The sequence below is a fragment of the Anabrus simplex genome, chromosome 10, assembly GCF_040414725.1.
Source record: "Anabrus simplex isolate iqAnaSimp1 chromosome 10, ASM4041472v1, whole genome shotgun sequence".
Taxonomy (NCBI): domain Eukaryota; kingdom Metazoa; phylum Arthropoda; class Insecta; order Orthoptera; family Tettigoniidae; genus Anabrus; species Anabrus simplex.
Genome location: NC_090274.1, coordinates 125,632,049 through 125,647,524, shown reverse-complemented (window position 1 = coordinate 125,647,524; position 15,476 = coordinate 125,632,049). Strand labels below are relative to the sequence as shown.

The window sequence follows — 15,476 nt, the reverse complement described above, 5'->3', positions numbered from 1 at the left end:
AGATAGGATAGGTACCAGTAGTCTTTACATTTTAAAGGAAAGTTACATGGTGGAAGGCCTAGAACCCGCCCCGAAGGTTAAACTGCTGAGCAAGCAAAGAAAGAAGTTATTACTTGGCCATTACCTTGTTGTAGACGCCGCCGAAGAAAGAGGCGCTTCCCGCCTCCTGCTATGTACTTAATACACTGAAAGATGGAACAGAAGTGGCCCCGAGACCCTAAAATCAGCAGTTTATATCCTCTCGCGGAAGATTCTAGGCGTTAGGGGAAAGAAAACACCCTCCCACAAAATTTTTATTGGCTAGGGAAAAGAAACCCCTACATAGAGGAAGAAGAAACACATTATTGGTGGAAAAATTAATTAAAGAAATTCGGGATTGGCTAGATCCAAAATAAGGGGAAAAAGAGGGGTATACAGCCAACTTAAACAATGACAGAAAGAAATTTAACAAAGAACAAACTCTTGAAATAAAAATTTCTCCAACAAAATAGTTCTTTGACTCCGCACTAGGTCGCACTATTGTTGATCTTCAGTAGTGTCCTCTAGAAGAGAAAGTTCACACTTCTTACTTCAAGCGAAACAAAAACACATCAAAAATGACACAGTTCACAAACTCAAAAATTTCCAGGTAGTGACATCTTCTGAGAAATTAGTAGATTAATAGTGTAGATAAAGTTCAGACTTCCTCCAGAAGAGGAGTTTCAACTGGCGCAACTTTTAAATAAACAGAGTAGAGGTGTACCGCCCGGTACAGACCTCCCCCCCCAAAAGTTCCTCCAGGGGTGACACATGAAATCAGTTTGAAACAAGTTCCAAGTTATAAAGTGAATATGAAAATAGATTACAAGATTTTCAGAATGTTGTGTGATTCAGTTTCACAATTTGTTGTTGCAGGTGAAGCAAAGTCTTTCAGTTTGTAGAAGTTGAATTTTTGAAGATAAACTTTTAATACTTGAAAGTGATGAAAAATTTGGCAATGTCCACCAAATATTGTTGTTGGATTCCCAATTGTAATCATTACTTATAGTAACTGTTCATGTAGTTGATGTTGATGAAGTGAGGTGGCCAGACCGGCCGTTGCAGCTTGCGTCCAAAGGAGGCCGCTCGGACCCCTCAAGTACCCTGAGATACCGCTCGCCCGCACTATGAGGGGAGCAGAGGTGTTGACACACGCCGCGCCCGCGGTGAACATACACAGGCTGCGGGCAAGTAGCAGGTCGTGCGCCGCACATCAGCCTTGGCCGGGAGGAGAGCTCCGGCTCGCCGGGCACATGACGTCTTCGCTGGAGAGGAGGGGGCCCATCCCCCTCCCCAGTTGCTGCACGGCGCTGCGTGGCTGCGGGGGCACTGAAACATTAAGCTAGGCGGCAGAATTGTGTTGGACCATCATGTTTCTTTGAGGGCACAGGCTTGTAGAGAGATTGAGGGGCCAGCGGCGTGCAGATATTCATGGTATTCATAAAGCCACTGTGTAGAGTGGAGCAGGAGACGGGAGCGTGGTAATGGCCGTGGCAAAGACAGGATGGCAGTTTAATGGGTCGGGGCAGGTTTCACAAACATGCTTACATAAGAAACAAAATCCTATAGAAGGGGCAGAATGCCTAGAAATTGAAAACTCAAAAAAAAATATAACCTTCATATTCCTTTCAAAATAATATGAAGCAAGTTAACACGTAAATTACACCGGTTTCACCTGTGACAGGTGAACCCTAAATATCCTCTCGGTGGCTGGATTGCTAACTAACAACGTAACTGGCGTAAGAAAATCGAGAATGATACAAGGCCCATGAAATCTGGGGGCAAGCTTGCCCGCGGGAACAAAATTCTTGACCATTACTTGGTCGCCTACCTTCAAAGGGGTGGGTCTCCGTCCACGATCATACCTTTCCCTAACCTTTTCATGAGACACTTTAAGATTGGCTTTAGCCTTCTTCCAAAGATTTTTAATGCTGTCCGGATCTATTGTCTCGGGTAGAATGTCATTCAGAGACCAGAGGTTAGAGAGCGGCGAGTTGGGAACAAACTTAAACATCAAAGAAGCTGGAGTAAACTTGTGAGATTCATGAACCGCCGAATTCAAAGCAAAAGCTATCCAATGCAGGGACGTGTCCCACCTGGAAGGATCTTCATGATGATAGGCAATGAGTGCGGACCTGAGATTACGGTTAACCCGTTCAGCCAGAGATGGTTGAGGGTAATAAGCAGAAGTAGTTACATGAGAGATGGACAAGTCAAAACAGAATTTACGAAATAAATTTGATGTGAACGCCTTAGCATTATCAGATACAATATATTGACACGGACCAAAAGAAGCAAAAATAGAATTTAAGCAGGTAATGGTAGACTGAGCGGTAGCCAGTTTAGTCGGAAATAACCAAGAAAATCTTGTAAAACCATCTACACATACAAAGATGAACTTATTAGCATTACCCTTTGACTGGGGGAAGGGTCCTTCATAATCGATATACAGGCGTTCCATGGGGCGCGACGCTTGATGCGAAGACAAAAGGCCTACCTTGGTGGACATGGTGGGTTTACTAAGCAAACAAGATTTACAAGCTTTTACAAGTTCGCGGATTTCACCGTCCATACCTTTCCAGATGAACATTTCACGAATCTTTTCACGAGTTTTAGAGATACCCAGGTGCCCCCCCAATGGGGTCTCATGATAGTATTTGAAGATCATAGGCACAAGAACCGCTGGAACGACAACCTTCATCATCTTATCATGCCTCGATGGGCAACATAAAACACCATTCCTCAGAACATAAGGGACGACATGTTCCCCAGAAGAAAGGGTTTCCATTATCGGACCCAGCGTCGGATCTTCACGTTGGTATTTCTCAATATCCCTAAAGAGCATGGGAGCATCTGTTAAGATGGCATTAACCTCAGATAGTATGGACTCGGGAGGTGATGAACTGTCGGCCGGTTCCTGGGTCTCGACGTCGTTAGAAAACATACGGCTGAGTCCATCAGCCACAACATTTTCAGTACCTCTGATATGCCGTACATCGAATTGGAAGGCAGAAATACGGATGGCCCAACGGGCTATACGACCTGTACGACGCGGCCTACCTAAGACCCAGCTTAAGGCTTGATTATCTGTCTCCAGATCGAATTTGACGTGTTCCAGATAGAGACGGAACTTTTCTAAGGCGAATAAGACTGCCAAACCTTCAAGCTCATATATGGAGTACTTTGCTTCTTGAGCTGACAATGTCCTAGACGCATAGGCGATGGGTCGCCTCCCTCGTTCAGTCTCTTGAAGAAGGACTGCAGCTACCGCCGACGACGACGCGTCGGTTTGGACGATGAATTTCTTCGAGAAATCAGGCATAGCAAGTACAGGGGCATTACAGAGAGCTAATTTAAGGTCTTCAAAAGCGGCTTGTTGAGAAGGTCCCCACTCAAATTTGATGCCTTTCCTACGTAGAAGGTTTAGGGGCGCCGCTCTATTAGCAAAATTAGGAATGAACTTCCTGAAGAAATTCACCATACCGATGAACCTGGCGATACCTTTAATGTCCTTGGGAGGTTTAAAATCACTGATGGCCTGTGTTCTAGAATGATCAACTGCTACTCCATCGGGTGACACAATATGCCCTAGGAATGACATAGAGGGCTTAGCAAAGGCAACCTTGGACAACTTAACAGTTAACCCAGCCTTAAGAAGGCGATCGAGAACTTCTCGCAGATGATCTAGATGTTCTTCAAAAGTCTCTGAAAATACGACGACATCATCTAAGTAGTGATATAAGTACTCGAATTTGATGTCGGAGAAGACCCTATCTAGCAGCCTAGTGAGTACAGCTGCTCCCGTAGGGAGCCCGAAAGGCACGCGGTTGTATTCATATAAATTCCAGTCCGTGGCAAACGCTGTAAGATGTTTAGACTCTTCGGCAAGGGGAATTTGATTATAGGCCTGATTTAAGTCCAAGATGGTGAAGAACTTGGCCTTACGAAACCATGAAAAACAAGAATGAAGGTCGGGAAGGGGCACAGATTGCAACACCACCTTCCGATTGAGAGCCCTGTAATCAATGACAGGCCTGAAGCCTCCTTGGGGTTTCGGGACTAGAAAAATAGGCGAAGAATACGCTGACTTAGAGGGCCTAATAATACCATCCTTCAACATCTGATCGATGATTTCTTTCAGAGCTTTCATTTTAGGAGGAGACAGCCTATAAGGTGGAAAGCGAACAGGAATCGAATCCGTGACCTCAATTTTGTATTCAATAAGGTCAGTAACACCAAGAGTATCAGAAAACACCTCGGGAAACGACTGACACAATTTGCGAATACTATCAGCCTGCTCCTCAGGTAGATGTCTAAGGTCTAACAACATCTCATCCTGGGTAGGCGAAATAGATGAACATGATGCAGAATTACACTTTAATAGAGGGATTTTACAATTAGAGGCAAATTTGAATTTGCACGACTTACTCTGAAGATCGAGCACAAGACCAGTGTGAGACATGAAGTCCGCTCCCAGTATGATGGGGCAAGACAAATGCTTGGCCACACACAATTTGATTTTCCATGTAAATTTAAAAACACGAATTTTGACATGTAAGGAACCTAGAATTTCTAATGGAGATGAATTAGCCGAAACATATTTAACAGGAGATGAGTCATAGTCAGGGAGTTTACAAACAGATTTCAATTTAGAATACCAATCAGCCGAAATAATGGAACAAACACTGCCTGAATCTAAGAGAGCTGTTATAGGCTCGTTATTTAACTCAATCTTAAGAAAAGGAACAGGTGCGGGGGTATCCGCCGCAATCCTAAGACACTCTCTGGGGCATTCAAAAAAAGAATTTGAAGATTGCTCATTCCCTGAATTCTCGACCTTTTTGCCCGGGGCTGAGCCTTGGAAAGCAGAATTAGTCGACTCAGCCGAAGCCGCTAGTCACTTTTTATTATTGGCATAGGTGGAATTTGCACCAGAAGTTGAGCAGGAGGGGGTGCTATTTGAGTTTGGGCAATTCTTGGCGATATGTGAGAAAGCCCCACATTTAAAGCAGCCTTGTGATGAACCAGCTCCATTCCTAGTCCCACTTGGCTTGATCAGTGGACACTTGTTGCGCAGATGGTCAGGCGACCCGCAAGCATAACATTTACGGGGATTGACTGGTCGGCGAGGTGGAGGCCGAGTGTTACTAAAGGAAGGCGGGGGTTCTTTCGCGACACGCAAAGAATCGGCGTATCTAACTCCTTCCGCTGAGACGGCCAATGCTTCAAGTTCAGAGAAGGTTTGCGGACACGCCGCGAAACACAAATATGACCTGTAGGATGGCGAAATACCTTCTACAATAGCCTGCACAATCTGATCTTCAGGAAAGTGCAGAGCAAACACCCTAGTGTAGAATTTGATATCTTGTATGAAATCAGCCAAGTTTTCATCCAAGCGCTGTACACGGTAATAGTACTTCTGAATCAGGGAGGACCTGGCCCTAGCCGGGATGAAGTTAGCTAGCAAATGGGCATGGAAATCCTCAATAGATGATTGCTCGGCAATGGCTCTTACGATTTTATCAGAGAGAATACCAATAGCATACGGATAGATAATTTGCAAAATTTGACATGGCGAAAGAGAAAAAACAAGAGCATGATCCTGAAATTCCACTAGAAATCTTAAAAATGAAATTACATCACTGGTGGTGTTGACAGAAAACTTAGAGATACCTCTAAGCAACATTGCCAATGGATGAGGCAAGCTACTGAACCCAGGTGACATAGTCGTTAAAGGTTTCAATGGCAAAGAAGTTAATTCAGAGCGGATGTTACCCAATGACGCACGGCGTTCAGATTCGTTGTTCGATGGGGCAGAGATAGTTTGAGCAGCAACGGTTATCCTATTGACTTCTCCCTGAGGAGGCTCTTCATCACTACCTACGTTCACTGTGGCTGGTTGATCAGTTTTGGGAGGAACTTCGCCGGTTAGCAATTGAGTGACCTTATTAGACAATTCAGAAATAGTTTCAAGGAGCGTATTAGCGTCCTTCCTCTGAACGTCATTCACCTTTAGAGACAACAGATCATTAACTCTATTTGCAAAGTGATACAGCCTGCCTTGCACACGCTTAATTTGATTAGGAGACGGATCGTTTTCATCAAAAAAGCTGACTACAGATGCTAGCCCAGTAATATTCTCGACGATCGTGGAAAGAGAATCATCAATTTCTTTCTCTCCCAAATTGGGGATGGAAATGGGCAAATCAAGGGACTCTCTATGCTTGTTGGTGTCGATTGCAACCGTGCCTCCAGATTGCACATTTCTGATAGTTAACTCGTATATCAACTCCTCTTTGCGCAAATAGTTAAGGAGGAGAACATCGCGAGGGCCGGGCATGATGACAGAACAATTTTGAAAAACTCAAAAAATTCCAGCAACTGAGAAAATTGTTAGAGTTCGAATCAAAGCAATGTTTAGCCGTCAAAAGGGGCTAAATTGAGACCCATTCAACCACGCTCTGCTACCACTTGTTACCGTGTTTTAGCGGTAGTTATGCGTAAAAGAAGGTGCGGGTGTGAATGGGTTTCAAGCTACGAAATTATAGTGCATGTAAAATTAATTTAAAATTTAACAAAGTTATATTTTCTTTTCAAAAACAAAGCAATAACAGACATGGCAGGTACAATGTAGCAAAACAAGGGGAGTTACAATATTTACAGGTTTTGGGCTTCACGCCCTGACTTCAGCGATCAGCTCAGTTTTACCACAAACACAAGTTTTAACAGAGGGGCAGAAAACCCCATTCATCCCTAGGAGCCCCTGGCTCCGAATTACACAGAAAAGCCTCCGCAAGGCATATGACACTCCATTTTCAAAAGAGCGATCCGCTCTCAAAATTTAAGCCTCTCAAAGGCCACACCAAACTCTACCTTCAAGCTGTCCTCTAAGGACGTATTCACAGGGGTAAAATACCCAACCTACTGAGGTCTATTACATGAAAAGAAGGTTGATTACATGACCTCTAAAATAACAATTTGAGAGGAGGCTAACCGCACTCCTGATACACTTAGTTTAAGACCTACTTGGCACTAGGCCGTTAATACAAGGGCTAATCCCATACTACAGAGGTGACTTAAGAAAATAACAATTTACATTACATCACGGAAGAATGGGTTTGAGAAAATAAGTTCACCTCAAAACAATATGAGTGGGAACTCGAGAGGGTTAGCACTCTCTATCCCAGTATGTAGTTTAGAAGATAGGATAGGTACCAGTAGTCTTTACATTTTAAAGGAAAGTTACATGGTGGAAGGCCTAGAACCCGCCCCGAAGGTTAAACTGCTGAGCAAGCAAAGAAAGAAGTTATTACTTGGCCATTACCTTGTTGTAGACGCCGCCGAAGAAAGAGGCGCTTCCCGCCTCCTGCTATGTACTTAATACACTGAAAGATGGAACAGAAGTGGCCCCGAGACCCTAAAATCAGCAGTTTATATCCTCTCGCGGAAGATTCTAGGCGTTAGGGGAAAGAAAACACCCTCCCACAAAATTTTTATTGGCTAGGGAAAAGAAACCCCTACATAGAGGAAGAAGAAACACATTATTGTTGGAAAAATTAATTAAAGAAATTCAGGATTGGCTAGATCCAAAATAAGGGGAAAAAGAGGGGTATACAGCCAACTTAAACAATGACAGAAAGAAATTTAACAAAGAACAAACTCTTGAAATAAAAATTTCTCCAACAAAATAGTTCTTTGACTCCGCACTAGGTCGCACTATTGTTGATCTTCAGTAGTGTCCTCTAGAAGAGAAAGTTCACACTTCTTACTTCAAGCGAAACAAAAACACATCAAAAATGACACAGTTCACAAACTCAAAAATTTCCAGGTAGTGACATCTTCTGAGAAATTAGTAGATTAATAGTGTAGATAAAGTTCAGACTTCCTCCAGAAGAGGAGTTTCAACTGGCGCAACTTTTAAATAAACAGAGTAGAGGTGTACCGCCCGGTACAGACATAAAGCTGAAAATTACAGGCCAGTAAGTTTGACATGCATTGTATGTAAGCTTTGGGAAGGCATTCTTTCTGATTATATTAGACATGTTTGTGAAATTAATAACTGGTTCGATAGAAGGCAATTCGGTTTTAGGAAAGGTTATTCCACTGAAGCTCAACTTGTAGGATTCCAGCAAGATATAGCAGATATCTTGGATTCTGGAGGTCAAATGGACTGTATCGCGATTGACCTGTCTAAAGCATTTGATAGGTTGGATCATGGGAGACTACTGGCAAAAATGAGTGCATTTGGACTAGACAAAAGAGTGACTGAATGGGTTGCTATATTTCTAGAAAATAGATCTCAGAGAGTTAGAATAGGTGAAGCTTTGTCTGACCCTGTAATAGTTGAGAGGGGAGTTCCTCAGGGCAGTGTTATCGGACCTTTATGTTTTCTTATATATATATAAATGATATGAGTAAAGGAGTGGAATCGGAGGTAAGCCTTTTTGCGGATGATGTTATTCTCTATAGAGTAATAAATAAGTTACAAGATTGTGAGCAACTGCAACGTGACCTCGAAAATGTTGTGAGATGGACAGCAGGCAATGGTATGTTGATAAACGGGGCTAAAAGTCAGGTTGTGAGTTTCACAAATAGGAAAAGTCCTCTCAGTTTTAATTACTGCGTTGATGGGGTGAAAGTTCCTTTTGGGGATCATTGTAAGTATCTAGGTGTTAATATAAGGAAAGATCTTCACTGGGGTAATCACATAAATGGAATTGTAAATAAAGGGTACAGATCTCTGCACATGGTTATGAGGGTGTTTAGGGGTTGTAGTAAAGATGTAAAGGAGAGGGCATATAAGTCTCTGGTAAGACCCCAACTAGAGTATGGTTCCAGTGTATGGGACCCTCACCAGGATTACCTGATTCAAGAACTGGAAAAAATCCAAAGAAAAGCAGCTCGATTTGTTCTGAGTGATTTCCGACAAAAGAGTAGCGTTACGAAAATGTTGCAATGTTTGGGTTGGGAAGAATTGAGAGAAAGAAGAAGAGCTGCTCGACTAAGAGGTATATTCCGAGCTGTCAGCGGAGAGACTGCGTGGAATGACATTAGTAGACGAATAGGTTTGAATAGCGTTTATAAAAGTAGGAAAGATCACAATATGAAGATAAAGTTGGAATTCAAGAGGACAAACTGGGGCAAATATTCATTTATAGGAAGGGGAGTTAGGGACTGGAATAACTTACCAAGGGAGATGTTCAATAAATTTCCAATTTCTTTGAAATCATTTCGGAAAAGGCTAGGGAACAACAGATAGGGAATCTGCCACCTGGGCGACTGCCCTAAATGCAGATCAGTATTGATTGAAGGTGTCATTGACTAGCTCGATGAAGTTCCTTTCAGCGTCCTTTTTTAAAGAATACCGCACTGCCAGAGCTGTGCGCCTGGAAAATAACTGAGCAGACATCAGATGAGCCTCATTAAATAATGTGTAGTTGATAGATCCCCTGTTTGAGTTTGTTATAGGTGTTCCATTGTCTTCTTATGAAACTCTGAACCATCAGCTAACGTCAAACCTTCATCTAAAAAGTGGTGTCTCAATAATTTCAAGAGGTGGGGTACATCACAGAACATCCACACCTTCCTTCTATCATCCACTGGATTGGTAAAAAAGCTCTTGTCCTTGTGTACGTTTAGTTCCTTCCACACTTTGACATTTTTGCCCCGCATGTCACAAGTTACTGCGACAATACGAATGTCACAAGTCTCAAGTTTACTAATTATGTTTCTTAACAACTCTGACGTCATTGTGACGTCGAAATCATAAAAAATGGGTTGCTTCCATGCAGCAAAGAGCCCTCGAACCATCGCTAGCTGGACGTTGCTGTGAGGCCCTAGTATGGGTCTTCAGATGAATCGTATGAAATGCGTCCGTCTATATTCATTTCATCAAAAGTCAAAACCGCGATCTATTCAGACTCCTTGTAATTTACTGCGCTGGTTTTCAACAGATATTGCACCTCTGTTAAAATTCCGGGCCTACATTCAAAGCGCCGAATCCATTTTTGTAAGGTTGACCGACATGGTAAAGGAATGTTGCGGTTCCTCAAATAACCATATGCTTTTCTGCAAAGCGGTCTCAAAGACAAAGCATTTGCTATGTCCTCCGAGGACCATTTCACTCGTTTATTGCCCCTCAAGAGAAATCGAATCTGCCCTGGCGTAAAACATTTGGACATAATCTTAACTACTTCCTCTCTGTGTGCACTCTTCTTCACTTTCGGCGGAGACGATTGTTGTCTTTTTGAGACTAGATACCTAGGTCCCTTGAGCTTTTTTAGAGCAGCCTCCCTTCGTCTTAAAGTCGTGTTTTCCTTTTCCAAAATCTCCACCCGCTTACGGAGTTTTAAGATCTCCTAATTTTGAAGCGATTCGGTGCTAGTCGCCTGGTCAACTTTCCTTTTCTTTGGTGAGAAAGTCTTTAATGTTGACCGCGCCCGCTTCTTCACGCTCCTAACTTCAGGACGCAAATCTCTATCACTGGAAATCTGTAAAATGAAGATAAAGCTTTATGAGCGATCACGTTTTAAACATATAAAAAATCGAAACTACGATCGTTATGTAAAAGAAGCCTAACTACGTTCGAAGTATATGAATAGTTGTAAGTTAATACACTGTCGTAACTCGGTGTTCTCATATAAAACGTTCTTCTGGCAAACAACAGAACAAAGTAAAAAGATTCAAAACTTTGTTCTAGTACCAGGAATCGAACTGAAGCCATCTAAACAAAAGTCAACTATCCTAGCCAGTATACAATACCGTAGTACGACAGAATAAGTTTATTCATACTTCCACGTAGCTGGTCAAATTTATTACGATTTATTAAAAATTGTATTTATTAAATATTAAATATTGTATGAAAAGTAGTAGACAGATAGGCCTGCTGTTTGGCTGGGAACGGTGCTAGCGGTTGAACACGAAGCTTTATCACCAAGCCAATTTGCAATGGACAGAGACGGAACAGCATCTGCCCGCAAGATTTTTCTCTGCGGTAATCCCAGTAGTTCATTTCTCAAATCTCGTTCGTAATCCTCTTGACGAAAATGTATGGAACATACTCTGGCATTATCAGGATTAAATTTGTCACTTCGCTTACAGCGCAACACTCACACTCCTCTCACGTTTTGGAAATCTGTGGTACAAGACACCAGATGTTTTCGATCCCCAATTAGTGCATTGTGCCATAGCACAATTAACTTTATATTTAGAAACCTTACTCATCTCTAACACAACACGGAAAATGTTAGAAGACTGCGTACCGTAAAATAGATCTATACTGAAAGCGAGTTCCTTATCGTTCACTGCAACAGCTGCCGACAGGAGACCTTCACGTGACGTCAGCATGAGGTGATGCTACGCTGGAAGCAAAGCGCGGGACTCGGGAATGAGCTCCCCTGGAAACGCAGGGTAAGCGGACCCTATCGAACTAAGCCTTCACAGTAACATGGGGCTGGCTGGTTCATTCAACTACACTCGACAGGGGGCTGGACTTTCACTACTTGACACCTGGCTTCCCTTCTCGTAACTTCGCAGTTAAACCACTGCTAACATTTCATAAAACAACCTGCGATCTCAGTTCTCTATAACCCTCCGTTTCACATCAATAAGGCCTTAAGTCTCTTTCATTTGAATATACGCAGCATCATCATAATTCTAAGACAAATTCAGGCCATTCATTTGGGAGCACTCGGGTTCATGTCTCCCCTCTAGTCTTAAATATGGCACATTGAGCCTACTCTAAATAACCCAGTCTTCCATTGCTCCACTTTAATTATTTATCTCTGTATTCAGGCTCCTCAAGCCTTCTTCTAATCTGCCCGGTAGTTCGAAAACACCTTATAATTTTATGCACATCTGGCTTCATAAACATCAGATCCGTAGTTCGTTCTTCCCGTGTATCCTGCCTTCATTGCATAATAATAAGATTCCAGCTAGGCAACATTGAGAGTCTCCATGGTCTCTGCTTTGCAATTACGCCTGGAAAACCCATGCATTACAAAAAAGTGAAACATGCACTGCTGCTATGAACATATTATCTCATACGAATACTAATGGCGTGCAGCCTAGAAAAACAATGACCATGTCTCTAATCTTTATCACACACAAATGGAATACACTGAAAAGAAATATACACACTCCTATATCTACCGTAATAATTCCTTATTCCCTTCTACATAAAATAAAGAAAAGATAAACTCGAACATGCAGACAGCTCTGGACAGCATTTAGTTTACGTGAAATAAGACTCAAATCAGTGCCAACTGGCTGACATAGTTCATATCGTCTTTAGATAAGTTAGATAAATTACGCGCCAACTCTCCCCCCCCCCCCCTAGCGTTACCTTAATAATTGTCACGGGTAGAGTTTACTACCTTAATTCAATTAAACTGATATCACTCCGGAACGGAATAGTTTGTACGGCACAGGTAACGCGCATATTAAATTCACAGTCACGAATAACACTTTTGCGAATGTAGCAACTGGCTTAGTTCAAATATCGCAAGAACAAACCGTCGTTAGCAAAATACGATATCCGTGAGCGAACAGCACAGGAATGACCCAGCCCTCCCCCTCTCCTCGTTCTTATAAAGACTCACTTACTCCCATTTGTACTCGGGGAGTCTCCCTAAGTGAATAGGGTGTCGGTTCAACCGCCGCTTGAGTTTAAACAGCAAACCGTTGAGAGTGCGAAATCTTTATATCACCTTTAAGTAATCAACATTTCCACATAGGGGCATTGGTAAAATCATGTCTGTCATTCTGGACATAACAGGACTCTGGAATATTGGGACGATGACGGATTCCTCTCGTAATATCTTACTGGTTCATTCCTGCAGTTTACCAAGTTGGTTATCCTGATATCTTTGTTCGGTGGCTCCTAGTCACCTCACACTCCTCCTACCAGCTTGTGATTGGCTGAGTTCGTTCAAATTTGAAAGGATCGTTGATACAAAATAGGCACCGGCTGGTCTCTTGCATTAGCGCGGTCGAGTATTGAGCCGTCTTCTAACTGACTCCCTCACAATGGTGTGTTATGAAATAGTGATGCTTGTTGCTCCGCCAGTATCTTTATTCTTATCTTGAAGCTGACAAATTAAGGATATTTAACTTTTCAGCGAATTCCTGCAGCCAAACTGGATCTTCTAGTTCACGGAGGGATTCTCCCGATTCTTTGAAAAATTCTACTAAGGCAGAAAGCGCGATCCAAGCCACAGGAATATAGATTTAGACTGGCAACGAGCAGCAGAATTCTGAAGCCGGAAGCGTGCGGCCGCCGCCATCTTACGTCACTACACTACCCCGGTGCATTAATGTGAAATAGTAGCTGAAACGGGAACATTGGACAGGGGATAATTATAATAATTTAAAACATATCGTAATAATAACACTAGCATTGATTAATTAGACCTATTAGGTGCTTTATTTTACTGTTCAAAAATGAAATCCTGGTTTACCTGTGCTTAAACATAACCAACCTGTTTTAGACCGATATTTGGTCAAATCTGTTTCCATTCAACACTCTTACAGCATGCTTCACACGTATTTTCAGGTTTGTTTGTTCAATCGTTGTCCCGTTTCTGTACGGGGTCGCGTATGAGGTAAGATGAATCTGCCGTGGCGAGTTGTTGTATTCGGATGCCCTTCCTGACGTCAACCTCGTCAGAGGAGTTAATGAGATGGAATGAATCCCGTGATAGATGATACTAGGAAGGGATAGGTTGAAGTCCGGTGCTAGCACGTAGCCTACTCCTGTCGAATAGCACCAAGGGGTCTGCTCAAGGCTTAACGTCCCCATACGACGGACGAATCACCATCAACAGCGTCATATTCCCTCGCTCCATATGAGTATTGCGGAGAGGTGTGGAATTTAATCTAGGTTTTTGTTACGCAATCTCGTGATTACCACCACTTCTCCCACCCTGACCGCCAACAATCTGATGGTGACCAACGGGTCTCGAACCGACTAACTACAGTGTCAGAACGTGCCTTAACGATCATGGCTACCAGGTGGGCTTACCGTGTATTTTCAGGTACAACGATGAAATTACACTAATAAGGTGATGAACGTTCTAGTCCTTTGAGCTGAGGTCTAAAGTATGTGAGCTTTAAGTTGAAGAAGAAAATGCTACATACAGCCGAGCTGTGACTTCGTTGGGTATGTTCCCTTTCATGACTGAGCTTAAGCCATTACATGTGTAATCTCAGTAAGTTTGCACACATACAGATTACCTCTATTCTGGAAAGAAATGAATGGATAAGGATTTACTAATCATAATATTTAATGTTATTTATTTTACGTCCCACTAACTATTTTTACGGCTTTCGGAGACGCTGAGGTGCTGGAATTTTGTCCTGCAGGAGTTTTCCGTGTCAGTAAATGTACAGACACGAGACTGACGTACTTGAATACCGGTACCTTTAAATACCACGAGACTGAGGCAGGATCAAATCTGCCAAGATGGGGGTCAGAAAGCCAGCGCCTCAACCGTCTGAGCCACTCCGCCCGGCTAAGGATTTTCTTTTTGTACAACAGCTTTCATACAAGTATCACAGTGTAGAGAATTGGCTAACATCTTTACCACAAATCCTAAGATATATTCAATAATATTCAGTGATAATAATCGTAACACCGTATTTCGATTGGTGCAATGTCATCAGTCTTTCCACTCTAATTTTAAGCGTAATTTTGACCTGCTTATAATGTATCTTTAAAGATTAGAAAAGACCGAGACCGCTGTTATTAAATTACTAACACCAGCAAAACAAAAACTTTACTTGTAACCAAATGTTGTAGTAACATTATTAGTCCCTAATCACAAGGGGGCTAACGCCAACAAATTTAAATGTAATTGCATTAATAAGTCGGAAATAAGCACAAGTACGCCACTTACTGGTGTATTGAAACTCCTATTCCTTCCTTATTCTTTCTTCGTGAATAGAAAAAAAAACACACCCAAATACTACAGCGGTATTCATCATTCTGCCACACAGTAGTATTTCGAAAACTTGATGTGAAATGTACATAAATACAACATAAAACAAAACTGCACATAACGCTGTAACATGCATGTTTACAGTGAATCTGTAGTGACGTAAGATGGCGGCGGCCGCAAGTTTCCGGCTTCGCTAGCACCAGTGTACGAGATACGGCGCTGTTCAGTGGAGCAACTCCAGGTTAGCCAAACTGAGCGATACCGCAAACTACCGAAAATGTTCCCCCGAGCTAGTAGTTTGGCGATCACTGATCTAAACCAATCTAGCAGTTTGCCTTAAAGTTCAGAGTCCAAGGAATGTCGCCACACAGAGCATTTTCTATGTTGGTTGTTTTCAGTAGAAGATCCGACACTTGTTTGGCGCTATACCAGATGTTATAGAGACTCCTGGCTCCCCGCGCTGTTCGGCAGAAAATGAAATCACAAATTACAATGAATTGTGGAGCAATATAATGTGTCCCA

General features: G+C 42.5%; 1 protein-coding gene across 1 annotated transcript in view; it reads left to right on the top strand.

Annotated features, from left to right (window-relative positions):
• The window catches only part of LOC136881916 (zinc finger protein 32), a 205,697-nt gene that overhangs the window by 179,376 nt on the left and 10,845 nt on the right, over positions 1-15,476 (top strand). The window lies entirely within an intron of this gene.